At 37.0% G+C, this 20,254-nt stretch overlaps 1 long non-coding RNA gene across 1 annotated transcript; it reads left to right on the top strand.

Moving 5' to 3' along the window:
• Positions 1-17,833: 17,833 nt before the first annotated feature.
• Positions 17,834-19,890, top strand: LOC130457991 (uncharacterized). The gene is made up of 2 exons (XR_008917211.1): positions 17,834-17,971; positions 19,484-19,890. It is a non-coding gene; the product is annotated as an uncharacterized LOC130457991 (long non-coding RNA).
• The last annotated feature ends 364 nt before the right edge of the window (positions 19,891-20,254 follow it).

The following is a 20,254-nucleotide window of genomic DNA, read 5'->3' as shown; positions in this document are numbered from 1 at the left end:
CACTTTGTGTTAGCCTTTCCACATCTCACATACTATAATTTGTTTATCCATTTCTCAATCAATCTGGCACGGACTTTGTTTCCAGCTCATTGTTATTGCAAAAAGAGATGCTATTAATATTTTAGTGTACATCAAACTTTTCTTTCTGTTTTTGACTTCTGTGGGGGAATTAGACTACCTGTAGAATCTCTGGGTCAAAAAATGATTTAGTTGATTTTTAAGGCATAATTACAAATTATTTTCCAGAACTATCAGACCAATTCCCAGTCCCACCAGCAGTATATGAATATACTTGCCTTTCCAGAACTTCTTTCTGTCAACAGTTTTTTTTTATCTTTTCTGATTTTTTTGATATGAGGTTAAACCTTAGAGTTGTTCTGATTTGCATTCCTTTTATTACTAAGGATTTATGGGTAGTTTTTCTTGTAGTTAGTAGTTTTCAATTCTTCTCTTAGAGTCTTTATTAATATCCTTGGATCACCTATTTCCTGGAGAATGACTCTTAGTCATATATATTTGTGTTAGTTCCTTATTGAACCCTTATTGGAGATAATTAAGGCAAAGATAATCACTTCAAATTATTTCAGTGGATATATATATCTATATATAATCTCATTTTATCTTTTCAAATCCAATTTTCAGAGGAGGAAATAATAATATTTATAGCTAACACTTATATAGACACTACAAAGTATTTATATACTATATGCTAGACACTGTGCTAAATGCTTTTCAATTATTATCTCATTTGATTCTTATAATAACACTGGGAAATAGAAGCTATTATTATCTCCATTTTTCAGATGAGGAATCTGAGGCAAATAAGGGTTAGGTGACTTGCCCTGGGTCATATGGATAGTAGATTTCCAAGGCCAGATTTAAACTCAGGTCTTCCTGACTCAAGTCCTAACATTCTATGACTTGCCTATGATCAAGAGCAAAGGTAAGATTCTAATCCACCAAATCATGGGTTCTATTTATTATGCCACAACAAAGAGCAAATAAGATTCAATTCCACAAACACATTACATTACAATTCTATATAAGGTGCTACTCTAGGTATTGCTATGCAACACTGGAAACTGATATAAATATAAAGCAAGTAACATTAGGATGGGACTAAAAGAAACATTAAAAAATATTGTTTGAAGAAATATTTGAAAAAGATGAGAACACTTTTTAATTGGGAGTCTCAGGAAAAAGTTCAAGGAACAGTTGGCAGCTGTGCTAAATCTTAAAAGAAGAGTTCTGATAGACAGAAGAAAGGAAATTTCTTTTTCTATCTGTGTGGAAGAGTTGAAATATTTTCCATGGAACAGTGGTGCCAAATGCAGATTGGATCAGTATAGTTCTTATTTTGAAAATCACAAGCCAACACTATTTATTATAAATATTTGTATTCATTTCATCAATCATTTCCTAATTATATTTTCCTACAGGCCATGATTTTGACACCTCTGCCATGAAACATGTATGGGAATGGGTCTGCTGGGACAATCCCATGAATCATGTGTTCATTAACCTGTAGCTTATTAACAAACAGCTGAGTTTATTATATTAATTATATTATATTAATTATTATATTATATTAATTGTTATATTATATTAATTATTATATTATATTATATTATATTACATTATATTATGTTATGTTATGTTACGTTACATTACATTACATTATATTATATTAATTATAATATATTACATTATATTACATTATATATATATATATATAATGTCCCAAGCACTTTCAAGCTGTGTGTGACCTCAGCAAATCTTCTCTCAGTCTCAATATCTTAATCCATAAAATGGGGATAAGAACAATACCTTCTTCACATGGTTATTATGAAGATCAAATGAGATGACATATGCCAAGATATAATATATTAGAATATTATATGTTTACATATTATAATATATGTATATATCTATATAATTTTGAAAATCTTAAAGTCTTATATAAATACATTATCATCACTCCTCAGGCAATTTCTAGGAACACATGTAGTTTAATGCTAAAGAGTTTATATTATATTATTCTAAAGTTGCAAGTCCTTCAGTGTCCAGCCACCATAGAAGTCCAGGTGGTTGCCAGGGAAGATCAGTACATGCTTAGGGTATGGCCTATGCAAATGCATGGAATTAGAACATGGCAAGTCAAGTTTGGAGAGCAAATAGTAGTCTGATCTGGCTAGAATATCCAGTATATAAAGCAGAATAATGTGGAATTTGCCAGAAATCTATTTTGGAATCATTGTGTATGATCTTAAAAAACACTCCAAGGAATTTCTATTTTATCTTATGAGCAATAGAGGCTATTATATTATATCATATTATATATTATATTACATTATTATATTTTATCCTATAAGCAGTAGGGTTCCACTGTACACTTTGTAGTCAGAAAATTATTTGCTTAGATCTGTGCATTTGGAAGATGATTTTTTTAGCTATTGGAGGGAAAGGTTATATAGAGAAACTGAAGGCAAGGAAATCAGTTAACTAGAGAGAGGCAGGAATTTGTGTAAGGATAAAATTCTCAGGTTTTGACAATGGATTGAATGTGAGGATTAATGGAAAAATAAGAGTAAAAGATAACAATATTTTGAGATGACTGTGTTGAAGGCTATCAGGAAAATTAAGAAGTTGTAGAGGAGGAGCATATGTAAGGAGAAATGATGAATTCAATTTCAGGCAAAACTTTTCTTCAGAAGTTTCACAGATATTTTAAATTCATTCTTTGCCTAGTCATTGGTCAGGCCTATCCATTTACTTTCCCCAAGGGTCTAAATGTTCCCATTGTGTAGAACACCATACTACAGGCTTCATTTCTTGGATGATATTTTGGACAAGTCATCTAAACAGAGGCCATCAAAACTGAATTGCCTATAAACATTATGTTAACAAATAAATTTTCTTTGGAAATTAAAGTGTAGATAGAGTATCACAAGATGATTTGAATGATAAATAGGTGGATAGTGGCCATTTAAAGAAAGCATTATTCAGAGAAGGTAAACTCTTTTCATCCAAATGTGATTATTTGATGGGAATCAGAAAAAAAGTCAAATAATGGTTTCAACTTGGAATATATTTGGACTCTAGGATCATTGCCAAGTATGCCCCTTTCCTTTGTAAGTTAGAAATGTTCCTTAATTAGGTGGAAGGGTCATTTATTTTTGTTAGAAGCTCCTTGTAAAAAAAGGACTGGAAAATCTGGCATTCAACAATCCTATTTATAGTGGGAGAGCTTTGTTATTGACAAAGCCCATCCACTATATGTCCATACATCCCTAATTTTATATAAAAATGGCAGATTATTTTCAATAACAAATGTGTTCCCAAGTGATACTTCATTATAAAAGTCTGCCAGAACACCAAAAGCAATTTCTGCTAAATATGAGACCCTATGACTTTTGTTGATATTCTTGGTATTTTTGTTTGTGAGTCTCATGGGACTAAATGATTCATTTTACCTACAACCATGTTCAATTTTATTTTTTTGTCTTCATTAAAGGACAAAGAGCCAAAGTAAAAAATAAAACCCAAACCCAGCATTTCATACATTTCATTGAAGTCTAGGAAAAGCTACAGAGACCCTCATATTGATTTCTCCCCCAGAAGAACTTCCATAGTCTTTAATGTACTTCCACAGTGTCATCAATCAAACATAATTATTTCAGTTTTTTTTTCCAAAGAGAAAAGTTAAAAAAAAAAGGTTGCAGGGAGATGGGCTTGTTCTAACATTACTCTATAAATTATCCTCATTTTCATTCTTCCCCTCGTATTGATAAAGGTATTACTCGCTTTGTGGTATCTTTAATATCTTATTTTAATTCAGGAGATTAAAAGATTATTACTAGCAGTAAGTAGGATTAACAATTACATTGTTTTTGATAAAAAATTTTTTTTCTACATAATAGCCCCAAAGTACATATCCTAGTATTTAGCAAAATTATTCTATGGATACTAAGTGACTTCCCCTCAAGCTGTACCTTTTTATATTCTTATGCATATAAGTATATGGACAGAATCTATGGAAAATTATAGACATATTTCATAAAATAAAATGTTATCATTTATGAGATTAAAATAATTATGTTAATATCATAATTGCTGAGCTTAGTTAAACATAGGAAAAAAGCTTTTATGAACTATTTTACATAACTTTCAGATATCATAGCAAACCATATGTAGTATGACTCAGCAAAAATTGAATCCTTTCATAGCACAATTTAATAACTAGGTGTCTAATATTTGGAGAGACATGCTTAAGCTTTTCTGATCATGAAATGAAAAAGTAAGGGAATTCATAAGTTCTTAGAAAATGTGTCATAAGAAATAATATTTAAATCATAAATAACATATACTAATAAAAATGGTTCATGATGAATTTGAAAAAACATGTTATAAGCACATCATATACTTACTATGAGCCAGACAATGGTCAGCCATCTTTAGGCAGATCATCTTATGGTACTGACATTGTTAAATATTTATGAAGTGCATTGGTAGGTACCATTAAATATCATTATAATTTAGCTCATTACCATATAGATCACATCCCTAGAGATAATCCTGTAATACTTGGAGATGTCAATGTCACTTATACATGGATTTCCAAGAAGACTTCTCTAGCTTCTAGTTACTCTATAGGTCTTGGCAGCTAGGTGGCAGAGTGGATCAGACCAGGATTCAGGAAGACTCATTTTCCGGAGTTAAAATCTGGCCTCAGACACTTAATTGCTGTGTGAACCTGGGCAAGTCACTTAACCATGCTTATCTCAGTCTCTTTACCTGTCAAATGAGGTGAGGAAGGAAATGGAAAGCCACTCTAGCATCTTTCACAAGAAAAGCCCAAATGGGATCAAGAAGAGTCAGCCATGATTTAAATAACTGAAAACTGTAGTCTATACTCATTTAAAAACATGCCTCACAACCTCCCACTACTGTGTTTTGTAATAGAGGGTGTTTTTTTATTTTTTTGTTTTTTATTTTATTTTGTTTATTTTATGTGGAGAGGGAGAGAATAGTTTTCCCTCCCTTGAGGTCAGAACTAAGGGAGGAAGAGTTGATGTTGGTCTTGAACCAAGAGGTAGGAGGGTGACTGTTATTTCCCCCTTCCAATCCTCTTTAGTTATGGCTCCTCACTAAACCTGCCCATTCACTCCCCACTGTTTGGGTCCTTTTAAATAGGAGGCTTCTTTTATCTAGAGAGAGACATTACTTCTCTCTCCCCCTCAGTTTTAAGTGCCCTTCCCTCAGTCTTGAGTCGGTTAAGTTTGTTAATAAGTTTTTTCTAAATAATAGGGATAAAGGACAAGGTTGAATGTCTGGTAAATTGGGGTCAGGAGAGAAGAGGGAAAAGGGAATCCCTAGCTAGCTAAACTCTTCCCCCCCAAAGTTAGGTTACCCAGGTTTGGTGGCCTGAGCTCCTGAAAGGTTCAGAACACTGAACCCTGGCTGTTGACCCTGCAAAGCAGGTGTCCCCAAGTTCAGGGTAAAAGGAGATTGGGACAAATCTTCTGGTGATCTCCTTTTCTCTGTCCTCTCACTGGTTTGGGAGGATGGTGATCAGGTTCAGGGAAAAAGAAAGATTTCTGAGATTGGGATCCAGTCAGATATTGACCCTCTCAGGAGATCTCCAGTCAAGAGAGCAGACCAACTGACTCTTCCTGGGTTGTTGCTTTCCTCAAGGTTCCAAATCCTTCTCTGCCCATCCCCCCTCCTGTTGATCGGATCTTTGCATTTTCTCCAGGCTTTCCCATTTTCAAAAGTCTCTGGATTTGTCTCTCTCACAGTTCACTTTTGCCAGGCAGCCGAAGAACACAGTTAAAAACAAAGGTATTTAGTAAGAACAATAGTGAAATAATATTTCTCTCATAGATCTGGGACAAAATCTCCCACTTATACTAACAACATCAGTGAGAAGATTTGACTTGCCTTGAAAATATGCATGGAAAGACACATACACATGAAACACACGTTTAGGGTATGTATTGAAAGAATAATTCATACTTCTGGTGAAGTGCCCAATTATGATCCCAAAGATGAAAATGATAACCAACAATGTAATACACAGAAGGGAGTTTTATTAACCAAAAGTGCAGTTTGGGGCTCAGCACTAAAAATGGCTGGCCCTGAGTCTGGGGCTTGCAGTCTTTTTATACACTTTTGTGGTAGAGGGAGTGCACAGGAATTCCTGGGCTAGGGGGAGTGAACAGGAACTCCTGGGGCTGGGGTCCTTATCAGTTCCTAGCACATTCCAGGGTGTGGTCAACAGACAGTTCTTCAGTAATTTGAGTGCAGGGGCTCTAGGGGGTTAGGGAAGGGGTATACTGAGTGTGGTGACTTGTCTGCAAGGGGTCTAGGGGCAAGGGGGTCAGGGAAGGGCATAGGAGTTAGTTCTTCACTGGACCACTAATAGTTTCTAATAATATCATTGCACCATTCTTTTTGGTCTTGCTCCCTGCTAGCTTTAGCTAGAGTACAGGCTCTTTGAGCTGTGTCATTCTTGCTGTGAGTATGTTCATGCATGACCCAAACCCTTTGCCAGGTGTTGCTTGTTGCTGCTGATCTCATGCAGCTGTTGCTCCCCTGGACAGGAAGTTATAGTGTCATGAGCACTGAACCTCCAGAAACTTAGATAAACTATGATCAGGGAAATTCTTTTGTTCCCTTACACCCTCTGACTCCCAACCCACAACATTTGACTCTGAGAGGATTCTCCTCTTTTGATTGTCCCGTTGATTTGAGATGGACCTTATCCATCTGTCTTTCAAATCAAGAGAACCACCCCAATGCCTTTGGGGAAACCTCCTCCCCAACCCCTTGCCCCAGAGTCAGGTCCTCAATGTTGTAAAATAATATAAAAACCCCAGAACTGAGGCATTCAGGGAGCAACCTCCCAAGTCAATACTGTGTATTGGCTCCAAGGCAGAAGAGTGGTAAGTGCTAGGCAATGGGGGTGAAGTGACTTGCCCAGGGTCATGCAGCTGGGAAGTGTCTGAGGTAAGATTTGAACCTAGGACCTCCTGTCTCTAGGCCTGACTTTCAATCCACTGAGTCACCCAGATGCCCCTAAATTGCTTTCTTTTTAAGGAGTAGTTGAGCAAAATTGTGTATCTTTTGACATAAACTCCTTTTTCTCTTTTTAAAAAAAACTCTTACCTTCCATCTTAGAATCAATACTGGGGTAAGGTATAGGCAATAGGAATAAAGTGACTTGTCTAGATTAGCATAGCTAGGAAGTCTCTGAGGCTAGATTTGAATACTGGTCCTTTAAACTCTTGGACTTGCTTTCAATCCACTGAGCCACTTAGTTGCCCTCAGCCTAAACTCTTTATTCTATTTACAATTATTTCCTCTAGAACTCTTATTTCTTTTCCCAGTATTTTCTCTAGAGCTAATTTATTTGCCATTAAAAACAAACCAACCTCTCTTCTAAGAATTTAGTCAGAACTTATGATAAATTTCTTATTTTCTTTATATCTTGCTTATAGATGTTGTGAAATTATTTTATTCTTTGGGGTTTCTGTTTAAGTATCCCTGGTCTCTTGGCACTAAAGAAAAAGTGCCAGACTGAAGACTCACTGCTCTCCAGCCAGAGTCTTCTCTCCTCAGGAAATTCACTCCTGGAGCCCCTCCCCCATCGAGGGGATCAATTTCATATAGTCTTCAGTCTGGCACTTTTTCTTTAGTGCCAGCCTCTATCATATCTCATAGTATTTCTTTATCTTCAATAATTTCTTGTATTTGTCCAATTTTCTGGCTTTAATTCCTAATTTGGGATTTTGCATTAGGGCTTGATTGTTCACTTCTGGAAGGAATTATAAGGCTTTTTTTTTTTTAAGTACTGATCTACATTATCTTGGATGTAGGTGATGAATGAACATTGCATTCAATGGGGCTCATTTAAATTGGGGTGGCTAACACAAAATCAGTCTCCACTGGGATGGCATGTCGTTGCCCTCCTCACCCTAGTCCTGCAGCCTTCTGAGCCCACATACAGTTACAATACAATCAATCCAACTCCAATAGTCTGGGAGCCTGTTTTATTGCACTGGCACACAGTTATAGGTCAAAGGTTTCCTTGCTTGCCCCTTATGTGTACATTGGAAGTAGGATCTGGGCTGACAAAATATACTACTCATTATAGTTTCTCTTTGGATTTCTTGATCATTTTTTGAATCCAGTTCTCTTAAAAAATCCTTACTGGCATTGTGGTGAGTAAACTGGGATGCTTTGCTTCCTTTGCTATTTTTATTTGCTACTTTTTCACCATAAGAAATCTTTTTTTAGACTACTCATCTCTTTTTCTGCTTAGAACCTGGAATATTAACCTTCATTTGTCTGAGAAAAGGTGGATTCTCATATACCCAGAATTGGCTAAGGAAAACCCCTGAGCTGCTTTCTTCCCCATAGAAAGTTGCAGTATTTAGAAGTTTTACTCTGATAGATGTTTCCTATATAAAAAAGAGCTTTGTTTCTAGGGAGAAGGCCCTCAGAATACTGGAAGAGCAATTAGCTAACTAGTTCCAGTACTTTTGAAGTCTACTTTTTTGTCACCTTTTTACTCACTAAGTTTAGTGTCTCTGGCCCAGATGAAGACATTTCCCTGATTTTCAGTTAGTTCCAACCAATAAACCAAGAACCTCTAGAGCCCTTGAACTCATAGATGCCTCTTTGCCTACACACATATTTCTAGAGAAGAAGAGGAGAGCCAAGGGGCTATCAGCTCTTTTTGCCCGGTGGATAAGGGAGTTTCTATGTTACTTCAAAGTGCAAAGACTTCAGCTTGTAGCTATACATCTCCAAGGCACCTAGGGTAGTGATGGTGAACCTATGGCATGGGTGCCAAAAATGGCATGTGGAGGACTCTCTGTGAGAATGCAGCCACCCTCCCTCCTCTTCCCAGAATTCATTACTAGGAAGGCAGAGGGCCTTGGGTGAAGCTGCTCCCCTCCCCCTTCTCCACTGTGTCTGATGACATTTTTTCCCATTTCTCATCCCTCTGCCCAGCAGCCAATGGGAGTGCACAGGGGGTAAGGAGGGTGACTCACATGTAGCAGTGCTGGAGAGGTGTGGAATGCTCAGGCCATTCCCCTCCCCCTCTCTATACTAGTTGAAGACATTCCTCAAATCCCCCAAACTTCTATCCAGTGGTCCAATGGCAGTGCTTTCTCCCTTCCTTGTGTGGTGTAAGGGTGGGCAGGGCATGCCTAGCATATGATGGTGGTGCTGGCAAGTCTCTCAGTCTGGGGAGTGGGGTGGGAGCAGGGCCCAGCACTCAGTCTCTAAAAGATTTGACATCACTGATCCCTAGGGATTTATCATTCCCAAGTGGCTAAATGATGAGTCAGCTCATAAGGTTTTCCAGAGTTAGAAAAAGAAGTTTTGCACATGTTCTGTTTCATCTCTGGATGTAAACAATTAACTGATTTTAAATTTAGGCTTTTTTTTTTTGCTTAAATAAGCAGCATTATCAGAATAAAAGAAATATAATTTTCAAATATAATTTGATGTTTAGTGACATAAACATAGTTTTTAAATTATTCTTTTGGATTCTATGTGTTGCTTATCTTCTGTTAATCATATATCACTTAGATTAAGATTTTACCAACAGGCATTTTCTTTAAAGTATCCTGCTTGATTCTCTTATTGGTAAGTTTGTCTTTGGCAAAAAAATAAAATAGAAAACTTGTCCCAGCAGACACAAGTTACATATGTTATAAAGTAACTTATAGTGATTTAGATTTAAATTTAAAATATAGTTGGAAAAGGAGGGATATGAAAGCAGAGGCTGGAAAACTTAGTTTTCTTGCTGCACCACAAACAAATCCAAGTTAGTCTTTAGAATCAACCGTTTGTAGTTCAGTCATTTTTATCCTCTCTGATTCCTGATGATCCCCCCCCCCTTCTCATGGGGTATTCTTGGCAAAGATATTAGATTGATTGTTCATTCCCTTTTCCAGCTCATTTTATAGATGAAGAAACTGAGGCAAACAGGGTTAAATGAGTTGCTCAGGCCACACAGTTAGTATGTGTCTGAGACCAGATTTGAACTCAGGAATATGTCTTTCTGATTTCAGGACCAGTACTCTATCCACTGCACCACATAGCTACCCTATATTTGAACAAAGTTGATGTTTAGCTACTTCTATTTTTCAGATACATGCTGAGGTTATAGGTAGGAGAGTCCACAATAGAAAAATCAAGCTATTGAAAAAAAAAGTAGATTATTTGAGTTGCTATACCACATATCAGAGCTGTCATCGAATTGCTTCCATAATCAATCAATTCGTTGGACAATGAGATATTTAAAAATGGTGACTTCAGAGGAAGCAGAGTCAAGATGGTGACATAGAAGCAGCAAAAGTTCAGACCTCTGAATAACCTTCCTTACCAATTACAAACTAAATGCTCCTAGGGGACTGAAAATCAAACCTAACAACAAGACGAAGCCAAGGAACCCTCCTGCTGGACTCAATTCAAAAGGTATGCCCCCCAAAAGCCAGAATTCTAGAACACTCAGGTATAAGGGGAAGGCAGAAGGAAGATCCCAGGACCCCTCCCCTCCTCACCTAGAGCACTAAGCCTCCTGCAGCAGCAGGAACCTCTGGGTGGGCAAAGGCGCTTGCCTGGAGGGTGAACCTTGCGGGCAGGGCTGTGCCAGACTCAGATCATTGAACACAGGTGGTGGGGAAGGAGCTGGAGAGGGATCTTAGAGCGGGCAGCCTGGTCACAGAGGTAGAGACCCTCCATATTGCTCCAGCCTTTTCAGTTAAAGAAACCAAAACTATTAATAAGCACATGAAAAAGTGTTCTAACTTTCATATAATAAGAGAAATGCAAATCAAAACAACTCTGAGGTACCACCTCATACCTAGCAGATTGGCTAACATGACAGCTATGGAAAGTAATGAATGGTGGAGGGGATGTGGCAAAGTAGGGACATTAATTCATTGCTGGTGGAGTTGTGAACTGATCCAACCATTCTGGAGGGCAATTTGGAATTATGCCCAAAGGGTGATAAAAGACTGTCTGTCCTTTGATCCAGTTATAGCACTGCTGGGTTTGTACCCCAAAGAGACAATAAGTAAAAATACTTGTTCAAGAATATTCATAGCTGCACTCTTTGTGGTGGCCAAAAATTGGAAAATGAGGGGATGCCCATCAATTGGGGAATGGCTGAGCAAATTGTGGTATATGTTGGTGATGGAATACTATTGTGCTAAAAGGAATAATAAAGTGGAGGAATTCCATGGAGACTGGAACAACCTCCAGGAAGTGATGCAGAGCGAGAGGAGCAGAACCAGGAGAACATTGTACACAGAAACTGATACACTGTGGTACAATCGAAGGTAATGGACTTCTCCATTAGTGGCAATGCAGTGATGCTGTACAACTTGGAGGAATCTATGAGAAAAACCACTATTCACATTCAGTGGAAACACAGTGGGAGTAGAAACACCAAAGAAAAACAACTGCTTGAATACATGGATCAAAGGGATATGGTTGGGGGTGTAGACTCTAAATGAACATCCTAGTGCAAACAATATGGAAATAGGTTTTCATCAAGGACACAAGTAATACCCAATGAAATTGCCCATCGGCTGCGGGAAGGGTGGGTGAAGGGGAGGGGGGGAAATAATGTGATTATTGTAACCAAAATAAATAAATAATTAAAAATGGTGACTTCATTGTGTTTTTCATCTAGATTTATAATTGCTCCAATGTGAGGGAATCCCTGGGATTTAAACTACTTCCACTGGTGCAAATTGTCAAATCATCTTTAATTTATAGTCTTAAAGTTGCTTTATAATCAAATATGGAGTGAAATGATTTGTCCATTGTCATATAAACCTCTATGTAGATAGGACTGGAAACTAGATGTTTCTGACCCCAAAGTCAGCTCTCATTCATCACTCTAGGATAGTTTCAAACTCAAGTAGAAACAGGAGCCATTAAATTTACATAAGAATCCCTTCTGACCAGATATAACTTAATTTTTAAATGAAATGTTAAATTTTTATTGTATTTTTGCTTATTTTGTTCCTTAAGGCATTTGAAAATGTAATGCAACCTACTTATTGTGTCTTAGTTTATTTTGCTAATTATTTCTCAATTATATTTTAATCCAGGTCTGCCTACCCTAGAGTAGTGAAGATAGAGCATGTTTGACATTTTTGCTTTGGCTACCTTTTCATTGAGGATATAATTATTGAGTTTTAAGTTATCAATAATCATTTTTACCCTTGTCCTCATCAAAAGTGAGATTGATACCTGCAAATAAGAAAATATAACAACTGAATAAATGCTTGTTGTAATTTTGGACTGTTTCCCCCCATTTTACATGACTAGTTTAGCACAGGAATTAGTTCCTGCCACAATAATCCCAGTAAGGGAATGAAATGCCCTATACATGAGAGGGATCAGCACAATCTCCCCTAATTTTCCTGATTTATTATTACCTGAAGACTTGACTTTGATATCATAATTTTGAGTTTGCCCAAAGTATTTACTTAACACTAAGTATGTGGCAGGCATTGTGCTGAGCGTTAGCATTTAAATAAAGAGAAAGTAAAACAATCAAAAGTCTGTGAATAACAAAGAAGTAATTTCTGCATGAGCTTTGAAATAGAGAGCCACGATTCTTCATTTTGCTTCATAATATAAGCCCAGAAAGAAGCTCACCAAGCCTCTCTATGTGGTTTGGCAGCAGCCACTGATAGACAGACAGACAGATAGGTAGGTAGATAGATGATGGATAGATAGATAGATGGACAGATACATAGATAGAAAGATATATGCACAGACATGTACATATATAGAGATCTATATGTATATATCTATGTCTACTTAAAATAGATATTCATATCAATCTATACAATTCTAGAAGTAACAGAGAGCCATTGAGCCTATTGAATAGGAAGGTGACATGATCAGACCTTTACTTACCTTGCACTGCAGCAGCAGTGCACAAATGGAGAGATGTTTGCCATCTCCTGGCTTTTGTGCTTTGAAATTGATTAATGGCATAGTCATACATGTGATCACTGTCTGAACCTTCAGTCAAGAGGTCAAGCAGCATTTATTGTCAGGCACCATGCTAAGAGTAAGAGAGAGAAAGAAAGTCAAAAATAGCCCTTGCCCTCGAGGATTTCAGTTGAATAGTTTAGGGGTATAACCTAGTTCATTTTCCCCACTTTTTATGCCTCCATAGAGAGAGGGCTTTAGCTATAGGATTCATTATAATTCTAAAATATAGGCACATTACATATGAAGGCTAAGAAAATTAGTAGGGCAATATGTTATGAAGAAAATATACATTGCAAAAAAAAATGTAGCTACATTAGAAAACAGCTGTAATTTACCCCAGAACCTCATTCCTGTGGGAAATTCACTATATAGAAATCCAAATGTTTTCTATATGAAGATAATTTTCTTTTCATAATTTATTTGCTGATAGCAATGACCAAAATATGTATTATTAGAAAATAATCCTAAAAAAGCCAAAGCAGGTAAATAGGATTGTTTGAATAACATATACTTGGGAAGGAACTCCTTTCTGCCTATTTGTAAATGATAAACCTTACTCCCTAAAGCATGAGATTGAGTACCCATAGACAATATTATTGTTAAGCTTGCATAGCTGTAAAATTTTTCAGGCATCACCCATTTGACAAATGTAGCTGTCACCATCTAAATGACATGGTTATGATTCGACCTGGAATACTACAGTCAGTTCTGTGCACTTCATTACCAGAATAATTTGACTCAACTGGAGGAAGTTCAGAAGGGAGCAACTCAGATGATTAAAGAGGAAAATGGAGAGAGGAAATACTAAACCTTTACAGTTTGTAAGTGGTAAGAAAATGGGGATACAGAAAAGACACAACAAAATAGGAAACTGTCATTAAATATAACCGATATTTTGACTTTAATTCACATATAAGGATTAATTATAATTAGACTTTTTATTTATAGAATCCTTTTCCCTCTAGAGAGTCACAAGATGCTTGGAATTATTGATTTTCACAACGTGTCAGACATTATTATCACAATGTTACAGACATGGAAATTTAATCTTAAAGAGTAAATGGTTTGCTCAAAGGTGATACTCTCAGTCTTCTTAGTCACCTTAAAAAGAAATGAAAGAAAGGATAAATTTTGGGAACATTTTATCCTGAATACCCAACAAAACAAAATAAGCTTTCAAAAATGGACAAAGCCCTAGAAAAGACATCCTAGGTATATTTATATACAGATATATATTTATGAACGTAGCTTGACATATTTATGTAGACATTATATTTATGGACACATATTGAATTATAAGTCCTGAAGTGAAAAATAGCTAGGTAACATCATCCAGTAATATATAATGTTAGCATTTATAATTCTCTTTGTCTATTTTTGATATTTGAGAGGTAGCTACAGTATAATAGAAAAGGCAGTATATTCTGGATTGTCTGAGACAATTCTAATTTCAAGAAAAGAAAATCACTCTCTACAGGGCTATCGATTATGTGCTCTGTTTTTTAGGGGGTGGGGTGGGAAAATGATCACTGTACCTCCTACATATGTGAAAATGTTCTTTTCTTTGGGGAGTGAGAGAGACCATGAAGAGAGTTTATAGGAGAAGGAAAGATACAACTGAAAATAAGTTATTACTTTCCTATGATTTAGAAAATGTTAACTAGGTATGGCCCAAACTGAACAAGTCATAATTTGTCAAGGTCTTATATTGTGATTATCGTGCTATTACAACAAATATTCCAAACATGTTAAGTTTCAAGTTTGTTATCCAGTCTCACATCTTTGGGCAAAATGTGCCAGTTTCTCCTGAAGTTTAAAGAGCTGGACTTCATAAAGGTCAATACTTCTACTTACTACTCTTACATTCTGTTTTCTGGAGTCAAGTTTAACAGGTCTAGTACTTGTTTCAATTCATTGAAGTTTTTTGGGGACCTAAAAATCCAGGAGGCTAATAGGAGAGCTCAAATGGATAGATGTAGTTTCCACTTGGAGAACTCCCTAAATACTCAGCCATGCTCTTTAGGTATTCTATCCCCCTTGTTACTGAGAGTAAAGCAGAATCACTTTCTATCACTGAGCCAGGCATGCAAAATGCCTTGGAGACAATGTTATATAAAACCAGTATCTCTATTCAAAGAGAGGGTATAAACTGAGGATTGGAACAAGGTGTCCTTAACTCTAAAGGATCTAGCTATGTTATGGGGTTCAGATGTGTACCCCTGGGGTTCGGGAAGGATACCTTTTGCAAGAATGCAAGACTCCAAAACAGCTTAAAAACAAAAAGAGAAATTTATTAATTTAGGAAAGTAATGTTGAGAATGGCCAGGAGGATAGCAAGGTGGAACAGCAAGATGGAAGGCTGCTTCCAGAACCCATCAATTCTGGGGATTTTATACTCTTGCAACAAATGCTGTGTCATAGTGTGGATGTGACTCTAGAGTGGCCGTCACTCAGGCATTTGATGGGGTGGGTTGGTCATCTGACTGGGGTCTGTCTGGAGACATAAGGAATGACCCTCATAAAGATTCCTTAGTTTTAGGGAACAGACAGATGTCTGAGATGTAGCCTGATAGGATCGAGGTGTAGCCTGGAGGAGCATCTCTCTGTCCATCTTAAATCTAAAGGAGGATCAAAGGAGGACAATCATGTCAGGGTCTATAGGGGTCATTGGATGTTTTAGGTTAGGAGTCATGAAGATGTAAGGTAGCAAAGGAATTTCCCTGATAATAGTTTGCCTGAGCTTCTGGAGGTACAGTGCCCATGTCAGCTATCCACCCCACAACCATGTATATCCCTCACAAGAGAGGGTCTTCCATTCTTCAAGCTAACCTACAAGCTCCCTATTTCTACCTAGGTGTTCCCCAAAAAAGACCTGCCTATCTATGACCCTCAGTAGTTGATTTGGTTGAGTTCAAAAACTGTCTCCAAAACCGGTTACGATTGCTCCCACAATGGCTAAGTCCACCCTAGTGGGTCTGACCCCTGAGGTAAAACATCAAAGCCAATCTGACAGGATTCTAGACAAAACCTTCTGGAAAGGTGATAAAAACATAGCAGGTATAGTCAGATCCTTTGCTAGATGTTCTCCAGTAAAACAGAGAACCTCCAAGATGATTTTAGGGTTTTTCCTTCTCCACAGACAGGCTGAGGTAACTGAGCTCCTACAAGCCAGCCTTTCCTCTTCCCTTCAGGATAGGAAGTGTCCCTTCACTTCCACAGGAAGTCATTTACTCTAACAGCTGGCCCTTCCAAAATGTTCCTGATCCACCCCCTGCCTGCTAAAATCCTTTCTCTAGAGTTCCTAGCATGTGCCTTAAAGACAACCTTCCACTTCTCTTAAATCTTATCCTTATCTCTATTCTTTTCCTATTATAGAACTGAGAGGATTTCATAGATAAATCATACCGACCACTGAATGTTGAAGGGAACGAGAGAATGTTGAACTTGAAGTCAGGAAAACTTCCTGAGTTTAAATTCAACCTTAGACACTTACCAGCTGTATAATCCTGGGCAAGTCACTTAACCCTATCTGTTAGGTCCTCAATTCCTCATCTGTAAAAATCTAGAAAAAGAAATGGCAAATCTTTGAAAATAAAACCCCATGTGGGGTAACAGATTCAGATACAACTAATTGACTAAACAATAACAAATATTATCTTATCTTTCAATTGATGTTGACCTGCTACTGTGATATTTTGTTTGACAGGCATGTGGATCATTTTCTCTCTCCATTTACATTTTTTATTTTAAAATCTCCTTGATCATGCTTGTAAGATTCCAGGCAAATAGATTGGACATCAAAAACTGGCTCCCAAGGCAGGAGCCCTGGCCTCCTCCAGTATTTTAAATCTCCTTTCAGAAATCTAAGTTTCATGATACAATTAAAAAAAGCTATTGAAGTAATTCTCTCTTCAAAAGTTCTTATCTTCAACTGGTAGTATGATGAAAAGACCACCAGTGAATGGCCCTAGTACTTTCTATACAGTAGAACAGTATCACTTGTTTGCATATGAATTGCCAGGAGCTTTTAAAAGTCCCCAGGATTCACAGGTACTTGGGCTGCTATCTCTAGGTTTTTGACCCAAGACCTAGGAAGACAGCAAACATTTTTTTACTATTTGCCAGGTTTACAAATAGTTCTCTTGGTACAGCTTAGCAGAGAATCATCAACCACTTTGTCTTCTGACCATTAATATTAATATATAATTATAGCATCATATTCACACTTATTCACAAGTCTCGAATTTAAAAATGAAGAAACTAAGACTCTTCGAGGATAAGTGAAGTGACTAGTGCCATGCAATTAATAGGCATTAAAGGTAGGAGTCAAACCCAGATCCTGATTCCAGGTTACTTTCTTAATGATGTTAAAGGGATTTTCTTTATCTCTCCCTCTGTCTTGTATCTGTTACCCTAAAAGGGAACTACATTTCCTAAGAACCCACTGACTTCCTGTCATTATGTACTTCCCGTAGACAGGGAATAAATATCCAGGGGGAAGTCCTGCTCCTCCTCTTTTTGGCTTGCAGCCAGTGGTGATGGTGGTAAGGTGGGGATTTTGAAATGGCTAACCAGCCATGGGCACATGGTTTTTATTTTTATTTCATACCCACTTTATTCCTTGATTTCTAATGATCATTTAATAAACCTCCTAAAATATAATATTTTTTTATTATTTGAGATTAAATCTTAATTTTTACAGTCTGCTTAAGAGGCCAGAGAGCAGGGTTTCTAAATAGATCAGAACTGACAGGTTCAGTGAGTCAGTGAGTTAGAGCTAAAGATTCTGTTACCAGGGAGACCAGGACTGAGAAGAGGAAGTGACCAGCCCTCTGAAAAGACTTTAGGGGAGACAATTAGTCAGTGAGGAGATAAGAAAGCAGCCATGGACAGCTGGAGGTCATTTGCTTCTGGGATCTCTAGAGAGCAGGAGGTCTGTCTCTGAGGCAAGGATCTGCTGGCAGTTCACTACTGACAGTTGGGCTTCTGTAGAAAACTCATTGAAGGAGTGACTGAGGGGTAGCTGTCTATGATTTTAGGGGTTAGGTAGTTAGTGAATAATTTATAGATAGAGAAGGTAAGATGGGTTTGGTATGCCAGGCAGAAGAAACTGTCCTCAGAAGACAGAAATAGATTTAGGAAATTTTAGGTAGTTATTAGGAATTTTAGGTATATTTATAGGGTATAAGAATGATAATCTCTTTCCTCTTTTCTGTCTTTCTATCTATACATCTTTCTTAAACAAAGTGTCTGTTAAACTGCTCTCCTCACTTTGTCAAACTCCTTAATTTAACCTTTACAATGAGAATGTCAACTTCTTAAGAGTAGATAATTTCTCTGTCTGTCTGTCTGTCTGTCTGTTTGTCTCTTTTGTCTTTTGGGCAACCAGGGGTCTAGCGAATAATAACTCCTTAACAAATCTGTTCAATGGTGTCACCCTTCCTCTTTGGAGATAGTCTCAAAGGTCAAACAAGAAATGTAAAAAAAATGTTTCTACATATAATTTAAAACATACATATTGCATGAAAGCACTGGAATAACCTAGGGCAGATAATTTACTACCTTGGGGAGGAGGATTGGGAGAAAAGGGGGAAAGACTGAATCACAAAATGTCAGAAAACAATTGTGGAAAAGGAGAAAGCCTCAAACTCACCTGATACTGAACTCCAAATCTTTGGGTGCTTTTGCCCTTTCTTCCATATGTCAAAATTTTCGAATCTCCAACTTCTTGATACAATTAGGGTCCCTCTTTCTTTATTTAGATGTTTATCCTTTGTTTTCCCCTCAAAACGCTTTCATTCTTCCAAGGAAGACTCCATTCTCCCTGATGATGAGAGCTCCATCTTTCATTTTGTCCCCTAAAATGGAGATTCATCTGTATTTTGTGAATATGTAAGTTGTATTTGGTAACAATAGAAGCATAGATGGTAAGCATTCTGTAAATAACAGTAATATTCCTCTTACCTTTTGGTTTCCGGAAAAGACCAAATATCTATAAATTTTGGAACAAAAAGGCATTTGGGATCTTAAGGGTATTATCAAATGATGGCTTGACTTATGTAATTATATGAAAGGTACCTAATGAGTATTACCAAGAAAACCCTGGAGATAAAGCATAGTACTTGAGTCTCTTATGAGGAACAGTTTGTCTAGGACATTTATCCATTAACAAAAATTCCTCATCAGCTCTTATCAGTTGCTTCAAGTTTGAGTCAATTCCAGTCTACCACACCCTCCATGAATGATTGAAGTTGAAGTATTAGTTCTTTGCTCTTATTAATAGTTCAATCTCATAAATAACTGTTGTGGAAAATTACCTGGTTTTCTCTCTATGGCATGAGTACTTTCCTCCCCCCCAAAAAAATTTGGAGGTCATAGAGTCACAGAACTAGAGATGGAAGGGAGTTCATGAGTAATTTTGTTCAACTGTCTTATTTTTTTACAGATGAGGAAACCTCATCTCAGAGAAGTGACGTCACTTGCGCAAGACCACAAAAGTGACACTCCAGACACTGAGTTCTCTTCATGTTGCTCCCACTTGAGGTTTCAATTTCACGCCCCCAAAAAGTGGCCCACTCAAATAATTTTATCAAATGCCTGTTTATAACAAGCATATCCCAACTCCCTTTACATCTCTGAAGATCAAAACACCCCTCCCCTATATATATTTTTGTCTCCTATTAGAATTAGAATTAGCTCCTTGAAGGTAGGAATTCTCTTAAAATATTTGTATCTTTAGCACTTAGTTCAATTCCTGATACATAGTAAATACCTTTTTGTTCATTCAGTTTGCCACATTATTATTTTTGTCTCTGTTTCCCTTTGAACCCCAAATAAAATTAGTCAGCAATCCCTTTTGATTTATGATATTTCTTGAATTCATCCTTTCTTTTCAGAGGTAATATGGAAAGTACAGGAGAGAGAAGGGATTTTCCAGAGATGAATCCTCCTATCTCTTGAGAGCCAAGCAATGGATAAATTTACAATATTAGCATTTCTATCCCAGAAATGGGAAAATGTTGCATCTATGTTTTATTTATTTTTTATTGTCTAGGCTTGAAAAAGTGGTGAAGAAAATGCTAATAATACATATTGAACTTAAAATTATGCCATTTTTAGGAGAGCTTGTTGTTAAACATTTGCCAGCACAACCCTGAGGCAGAGTGAGGATATGAACTTGGGCCTCTAGATTTCAAACCTAATCTTTCCTTTAGAG

Source organism: Monodelphis domestica, chromosome 3, assembly GCF_027887165.1.
Source record: "Monodelphis domestica isolate mMonDom1 chromosome 3, mMonDom1.pri, whole genome shotgun sequence".
NCBI classification, from domain to species: Eukaryota; Metazoa; Chordata; class Mammalia; order Didelphimorphia; family Didelphidae; genus Monodelphis; species Monodelphis domestica.
This window is presented reverse-complemented; position numbering and strand designations above follow the sequence as displayed.